Below are 7245 nucleotides of genomic sequence, written 5' to 3' on the forward strand. Positions count from 1 at the left end.
CGCCGCCGGGGGAGGAGGCTGGAGCACCGCGCAGAGCCCGGCGCAGCCGAGGGCGGCTGCAAAAGGCGGCCTGGATCGCCGCGCTGTCCGCCCGCCCGGCTGCGCCTGGCCCCGCCCCCGGCCGACCCCTGCTGAGTAGCGAAGCCTTCCCGGCCCTTAGGCTGGGATATCAGGGTCCTACTTCAGAGCAGGAGTGTCAAGCAGGAAAGCACAGAAACTTCCTCCCTACCGCGCTTTGGAGTCCAGGCCTTCCACCGGCCGCTGGGTCTACAGCTCAAGCCCCAGGGGCACAGAGTTGCTACCTACGGGCTGTGGACACCACCCCCGCAAAAACCTAGGGCCTGCCCGCCGATCCCCACCGCCCCTTCCGGTGAACATTTGTGGGCGGACGCTTCCCTACCAGCCTAGGCCTTAGCCCGCACTGCACAGGGCACTGGTCCACAAGTACATCGCCGAGTAAAAATCCCAGCCAATAAATCACCTGCCCACCATGAAGAGGGACCTCCCTACTCCTGGTGTTTAATGTTTGCCTGGCAAAGGTACAAGAGGGCCAGATTTGGCCTGCAAATCATCTGCAACCTCCTATTCCAGTCCTGGTGGCTTTGGTTCGTCAGATTTCACCCCTTACTAAGTTATGACTCATCACTGTCAAATTTCAGGGCGATTCATAGTTTCAAGGGAAAAAAAAAATCTGCCAAGGCACCAGCAAGCTGCACAGCTTTCTCTGGTCTGAAGAAGTGGCCTGTGTTACCCCACAACAGTATCATTCACATAACCAAGCAGGCATCACTGGCTGTGGCACACAGCATCGCCACAGGGCTGGGGAAGGCAGAGAAGGCCCAGCTCTCAAGGAGCCCAGGCGAAGCAGGGAAGCAGCCAGCGAGCAGACATCTCGGGACCTGCAGGGAAGCGGCCCAGGAACAAAAGGTGGTGGGTGGAGCTTCAAGGAGGAAGCGCCTTGCTCTGCTTCCTGATGTCCTGGAGGAAGGGACAAGGAAGAGTCTTGAGTCGGTCAGGTGGGTGTCAGCAGGGCTTCAAGTCATCCAGGAAGGGCATAAGGACATTCTAGGAACTGTCAAGAGGACAGCATGTGCAGAGAGGAGTGGCTGCAGAAAACTGAGAAGCTGGCAAAGGTGAGGCTGTAGACAGCCCTGAGAACTTAAGGTCCAAACTGCAGGCCATTAGACATGCTGAAGCAGAAGCACTCTCTGCAAAGACTGGAAAAGGTCTGCTCCAGTGGCAGGTGGCCTGACAGGGAGAGGCTAGTGACACAACCCAGGTGTGAGGCAAAGGGGGACTGGAACCATTGTCAGCAGAATTTCTGCTTCTTACTAGGCACATGGCACATGCCTATGATCCCAGATACTCAGGAGGCTGAGGCAGAAGGATCACAAATTCATCTAGGCCTTTTAGCAAGACCCTGGCTCAAAAATAAAAAGGGCTGGGGATGCAGCTCAGTAGTAGAGCACTTCTGGGTCTAATCCCCAGTACTGTAAGAAAAAAAATATTACTTATCTTTTTCCTGGTGGCCACAGAGTCATATGAAAGCCAGGCTTGAATGCACCCAGCCCACCACCATGGCCAAAGGGAGGTACTGCTACAGGGCGTCAGTGCTGCTTTACAGGAGTGCTGCAGCCGCCCACCCTTCCTCATCATAGACAGTGTGAGCAAGTTAGCCAAAGGTATAAACAGGGCCTAAGCTCACCTCCATGTCCCTCAAGTTGGCCCTTTGTAATGAGCACCAAATCAGCCTCATTAAGGAGGGGACACTGTAAAACACCTAAAAGGAACACCCCATACAGTGGCTGGTTTCTGCTGTAGTGGTTGGACACTACAGCAAACTTCAACTGCAAGAAAATAATAAACGGGGCTGGGGAGATGGCTCAGTAGAGTAAGTGCTTGCCTGGCAAGTGCAAGTGCCTGAGTTCATACCCCAGTTCCACTTTAAAAAAAATTAATTAATTAAAATCTGGCTCACTTTCTTAATTTTTGAGCATCGAGTATTGGGTGTAATTTTTGAAAAAAAAAAAAACAAAAAAACAAAAAAAAAACCCCAACAGTTTACATGGGCTAATGTGACTGTGAAGTCCTAAAGAACATTGAGACACTATTCAGCCAGCACAAAGAAGTGAAATCTCATCAGTGAGGCAGGGGAGCCTGCAAGAGGGATGGATATATGGGCCCATGGAAGTCCGCACAGCTTTGCCAGGAAGGTGCAAGGGCCAGGTCACCCAGGAGAGACACCACCTGGGCAGGCAGAAGGGTTTGGAGGAGCTGCCATGGACAGAGATGGGGGGTGAGAGATGGGAGACTGAGTCTGCCTGGAGTCACATGGGAAATCCGAACAGCACTGACAGTGCAAAGCCAGAACCACACAAAGTAGGCTTCGTGCCAGGTGACACACAACAGGTGCATCAGAAGACAGTGACATAAGGAAGGCAGCATGTGAGGAAGGCCAATTCTGGAACCTCAGGGTAAGGTGCTGAAAGTGGATGGGCGAGTTCAGACCCTGTTTCCTTCATTTATTATGATGCCATCAGGTGAACATCATTCTAGTCTACCATTACTAAGTACCTACTATGCCAAGAGCCTCATTTATGGACTCAAAACCCACACTCCCTAGGACAGAAGGCCTATTATTTTCCCCATTTCACATCCAAGGAAGTGGAGAGTACATGGGTAAGTAAACTGAGCTAGGTCATCCAACTCATCAGATGTAAGGAGCTCAAACCCAGCTTCTAAGCTCATGTGCTTTGCCAGCTCCTCTGAAAGTATAGACGATAATGGTGATGGTTTTACGCCATGACACTGCTATGTGTGACTGTGTACTTTCCAAGTCACAGCCATGAGTCAGCATCAGCTCACTCCTTCCCTGCGGAAAGCTGCTCAACACCCTTGTGTCCTGTCCACCCCAATGCCAGTCCCAGGGCAGACACCTGTCCTCTTATCTCCCAACCCACCTCCGTTCTCCAGCCTATTTTATGCTACTGCCAAAGAATTTTTTTAGGGCTGGGGATGCAGCTCAGCAGCACAAGTACCTGCCTGGCAAATGCAGGGTCTTGAGTCTGATTCCTGATAGAAGAAAAAAAAATTTTTTTAACTACAGGTTTCACCCTGCATCCCACCCATCTTCTCCCTGCCCCTTCCTAGAAAGCACTCTAACCTCTGCAGGATAGTGTTATGCAGTCTGGCTTTAAGGCTCTATAGATCTGCCCTGCCCACCTTTCCACCAGGTGTCTATGTCTGGCACTGCCACTTACAGAGGTTCATCTCAAACCCAAGCTCAAATCTTCCTACTCAAAATTTCGAGGCCAGGGTGATAGCTCAGTGGTATAAGCACCTGCCTAGCAAGTGTAAGGTCCTGAGTTCGATCCCTGGTACAAAAATAAACAAAAAACTTCCCCGGCCTGTCCCTCACACTTACTTATTTGTTCAAGGCCTATTTACCCAGAAAGTGTGTAATGCAGCGAAATTGGGAATTATGCCATTTTTCCTCCCTATGGCAACAGGCAGTAGACATTCAGCAAATTTTGGTCTTTTTTTTTTTTTTTTTTTTTTTTTTTTTTTTTGCGGAACCGGGGATTGAACTCAGACCCTTGTGCTTGCTAGGGAAGCGCTTACTCCACTGAGCCATCTCCCCGGCCCCTAAATTTTGGAAACACAAATGAAACCAACCTTAATATGAGGAGGGCCTGAGCTGGGGTGGTCAGAGCAGAAATAGTCTATCCCAGTATTTGGGGGGTTGAGGCAAAAGAATGGCCAAGTTCAAGGCTAACCTGAACTATATAACTACATAACTGAAAGAATGAAGGAAAGAACCAGCGAACGAATTCCAAGATTCTCACAAGTATTTCTAAAGCTAAATCTATCTTACAAGTCCCCTGGGAACAGACTATCTTGTAGGCTTCTCAAGACACTTCCAGAAATACAAATTTGACATCTGGTGGTTGAGGAAACCTACCACAGCTGCCCATGCATTGCAATGATTGTGCTATCAAGTGCAAAGCCCTCCTGGCCCCACTTTAAAAAGAAAAAGAGGAAGTAAAAGCTTTGTGTGGCCAGTACTGTTACTTCTCTATGGAAAGCCACAAGGCCTCAAAACCAGCAAAACATCTGCTTCTTAGGGAACAGCTTCTACCTTGTGGTTTACCAGAAATGCAGAGTAGCCCTTAAAATTGAAACAGAGATGGCCCCTTAAGAGTTGACAGTGACTTGAACAGGTCAAGATGAGAAACAGACTCCTGGGGCAGCAGTCTCCTTTCCCTTTATGTATTGATCTCTCTTCAAATGAAGACCTCAATGTTTTTGAGACTCTAATAATTAACACTGTAAGTAGACAGGTATTATAGCTTCTAAATAAAGTTTATGCACACAGGTTATTTCTTAAAAGAGTTATAGTATTCAGTGGGAATCCAGCATTTCTAGTACTGAATTCAAGGCTTCATCCATTACTTCTTCTTTTCTTTTTTTGGTATTGGGAATCGAACTCAGGGCCCCATTCTTGCCAGGCAGATGCTGTGCCACTGAGCTCTACCCCAGCCCTGCATCCATTATTTCTGTGCCCTTTCAAGTTTCGGTCTTCAACAGTATACAGGTATTAGGGTACCAATGTTGTAGGCAGCCGAATCAGAAATATTATAGGCAGTCCAACAGGGCCAGTACCTCAAGGAGAGAAGATGAAAGTCAAGGTGACCTTGCAACTTAGAAGAGACAGACACTCCCATATGGGCCCCACTTCAAGACCAGGACAAAAGAGGAAACACAGCTACATACTTGCCTAGGGATGGGCATCAGGGATTGATATTCTAAATAGGTATCAATCACCTTGAAAGAGCCCAAAAGAGTCACTAGCCCGATCCCCAACAGGAAGAGACCCTGTCCTATATTCATGCCAGCCTGCTACGTGACTCACTTCCCAATTTGGTACTGGATTTAATCAATTTTACCTGAGCAATGGTGCTTGTAATCTCATTGGTTGACCATAGTTATGTCCCACCTCATGCCCACCTAAGTGAGTTCCCATGTTCTTCACCACCTTAGACCAGCTTCACTGCATGGTTTTCCTCTATAAAAAATCCCTGGAGGGGCCGGGGAGATGGCTCAGTGGAATAAGCGCTTCTCTGGCAAGCGCAAGGGCCTGAATTCAATCCCCGGTTCCGCCAAAAAAATAAATAAATAATAAAAAAATAAAAAATCCCTGGAAGAGACAGTTTCCGAGGGACCACCTGCTCCGGCCGCCCTCTGGTCCCTCTCTCAGACAGGAGCTTTCTTTCCCTCAATACATATATTTCACCAGAAGGTATCTATCTACCTTGGTTTGCTCATGACCTCTGTTTGTTCCTAAAATTCATTCTTCGGTTTTAGAGAACACAAATTCATCCCAGGTACCTTTTAGGTTGGGAGATCAGTTTTTCTCCTTATGTCACTTGGAGGTTCCCTGTATCACCAAGATGCCCAATGGGAAAGAAGAATGTGTTTATTTAAAACATGGTAATTGGGAGCTGGTGAGATGGCTCAGTAGTCTAAAGCACCTACTTAGAACAAGCTTAGCAAAGCACAAGGACCGCAGTTCAATCCTCCAGCCCCGCCCCCTGGTGGGCTGAGCTGCCCCCCACACACAAATAAATAAAAATTTTAAAAAATTAGTGTCTTTTTAAAAAAAATAAATAAATAAAAAATAAAACATGGTAATTGGCTTGGGTCGCCCTCTAGTGCCAGTACCCTTGCTTTTATGCTCCTTGAACCTGCAGGTTACCCACTCTCCAATGCACTAGCTGAGGGCCTTGGAAGATTGCACTTGTTTCTCTGGGGCACCTCATGACCCATCAATCTAAACAGGCACCTTGGAAATCCAATATAAGTCATTTTCTATTTATTTATCTTCTTAGCTAAGTGAGGTCCAAATAGAAATTTGTATTCATTTATGGTATGGATGGAGGTTGTTCTTTGCTTCCTGCTACCCTAAATGTTAGACAAATTAATACATGCTCTGTTGCTGACCCATTACCACAAGGTATCTACCTGTAAGTTACTTTTTTTTTTTTTTTTGGCGAAACCAGGGATTGAACTCAGGTCCTTGCACTTGCCAGGGAAGCGCTTATTCTACTGAACCATCTCCTCAGCCCTATCTGTAAGTTCCTAGTAGAGAAAATCGCGTGTTTTGTTTTGCGGTATTGGGGATTGAACTCAGGACCTTGCGCTTGCCAAGCAAGCACTTAATTCTCCTGAGCTATCTCCTCCCTTGCCACTAGTAGAGAAAATTCAAATTTTTTTTCTTTTTCTTTTCTTTTCTTTTTTTTTTTTTTAAGTGAGTGTCTTGAGGAGCAGCCAAATAGCTTAGTGGATTAAAGCATCTGCAAGCAGGTGCAGGGGTCTGGGGCTCTATCCAGGGTGTGCCTTGCTGGCCCTCCCCCCAGGGTGTGCTGAGGCAGGACTGAGACTAGGTGTGGTGGTGCACACTTGTAATCTCAGCACTTGGGAGGCTGTAAACAGGAGAATCACTACTGACTCCGATATAGTAGTGAGACCATGAACACCCTGTAGACCCTTCCCGAAACAAAGAAAATTTAAACACAGCCACTTCTGAAACAACAGGAATAAAAATCATCAGACCAAAACACAGAATCAGGGGCCGGGGAAATGGCTCAGTAGAATAAGTGCTTCCCTGGCAAGTGCAAGGCCTGAGTTCAATTTCTAGTCGTCCCCCCCCCCAAAAAAAAAAAAAAAACCACCACAGTAACACACAAGGCATGACTAAAAGATATGATGGATGTTTAAGTATTTTTTAAAATTTATTATAGTGAAAGATTACCACTAATGCCCCTCAAAATCCTCTCCTCACTCCAAATACACTTATCCCATTGTTCTCACCACTTTCTGAAGCAGTTCTGAAAGTCCCCTTATGTGAGCATCTTTACTTACTCTGGCACTGCTACTTCAATGTCCTGAATTGACTGAAAATGTTTCCCTTTCACGGTTATCTTGACTTTTGGGAACAGCCAGCAGTTGCACTGTGTCAGATCTGGTGAACAGGTGAATGGGGGGAGGAGGTGGGAACACACTGTGAGGAGCCTGATTTGGATGGATGGTATTCAGCAAAGGCAGTCACTACCCATTTTTCTTTTTTAAAAAAAATCACACTTTAAACCAGGCATGGTGGTGCATGCCTATAATTCCAGCACTCTGGAGGGAGTTCGAGACCAGCCTGGGCTACAAGAGTGAGCACAGAGCCAGCTTGAACTTCAA

General features: G+C 47.1%; 1 protein-coding gene across 7 annotated transcripts in view; it reads right to left on the reverse strand.

Moving 5' to 3' along the window:
* The window catches only part of Rere (arginine-glutamic acid dipeptide repeats), a 451075-nt gene that overhangs the window by 74446 nt on the left and 369384 nt on the right, over positions 1 to 7245 (reverse strand). The window lies entirely within an intron of this gene.

Source organism: Octodon degus, unplaced genomic scaffold, assembly GCF_000260255.1.
Source record: "Octodon degus isolate 3935 unplaced genomic scaffold, OctDeg1.0 scaffold00113, whole genome shotgun sequence".
Classification (NCBI taxonomy): domain Eukaryota; kingdom Metazoa; phylum Chordata; class Mammalia; order Rodentia; family Octodontidae; genus Octodon; species Octodon degus.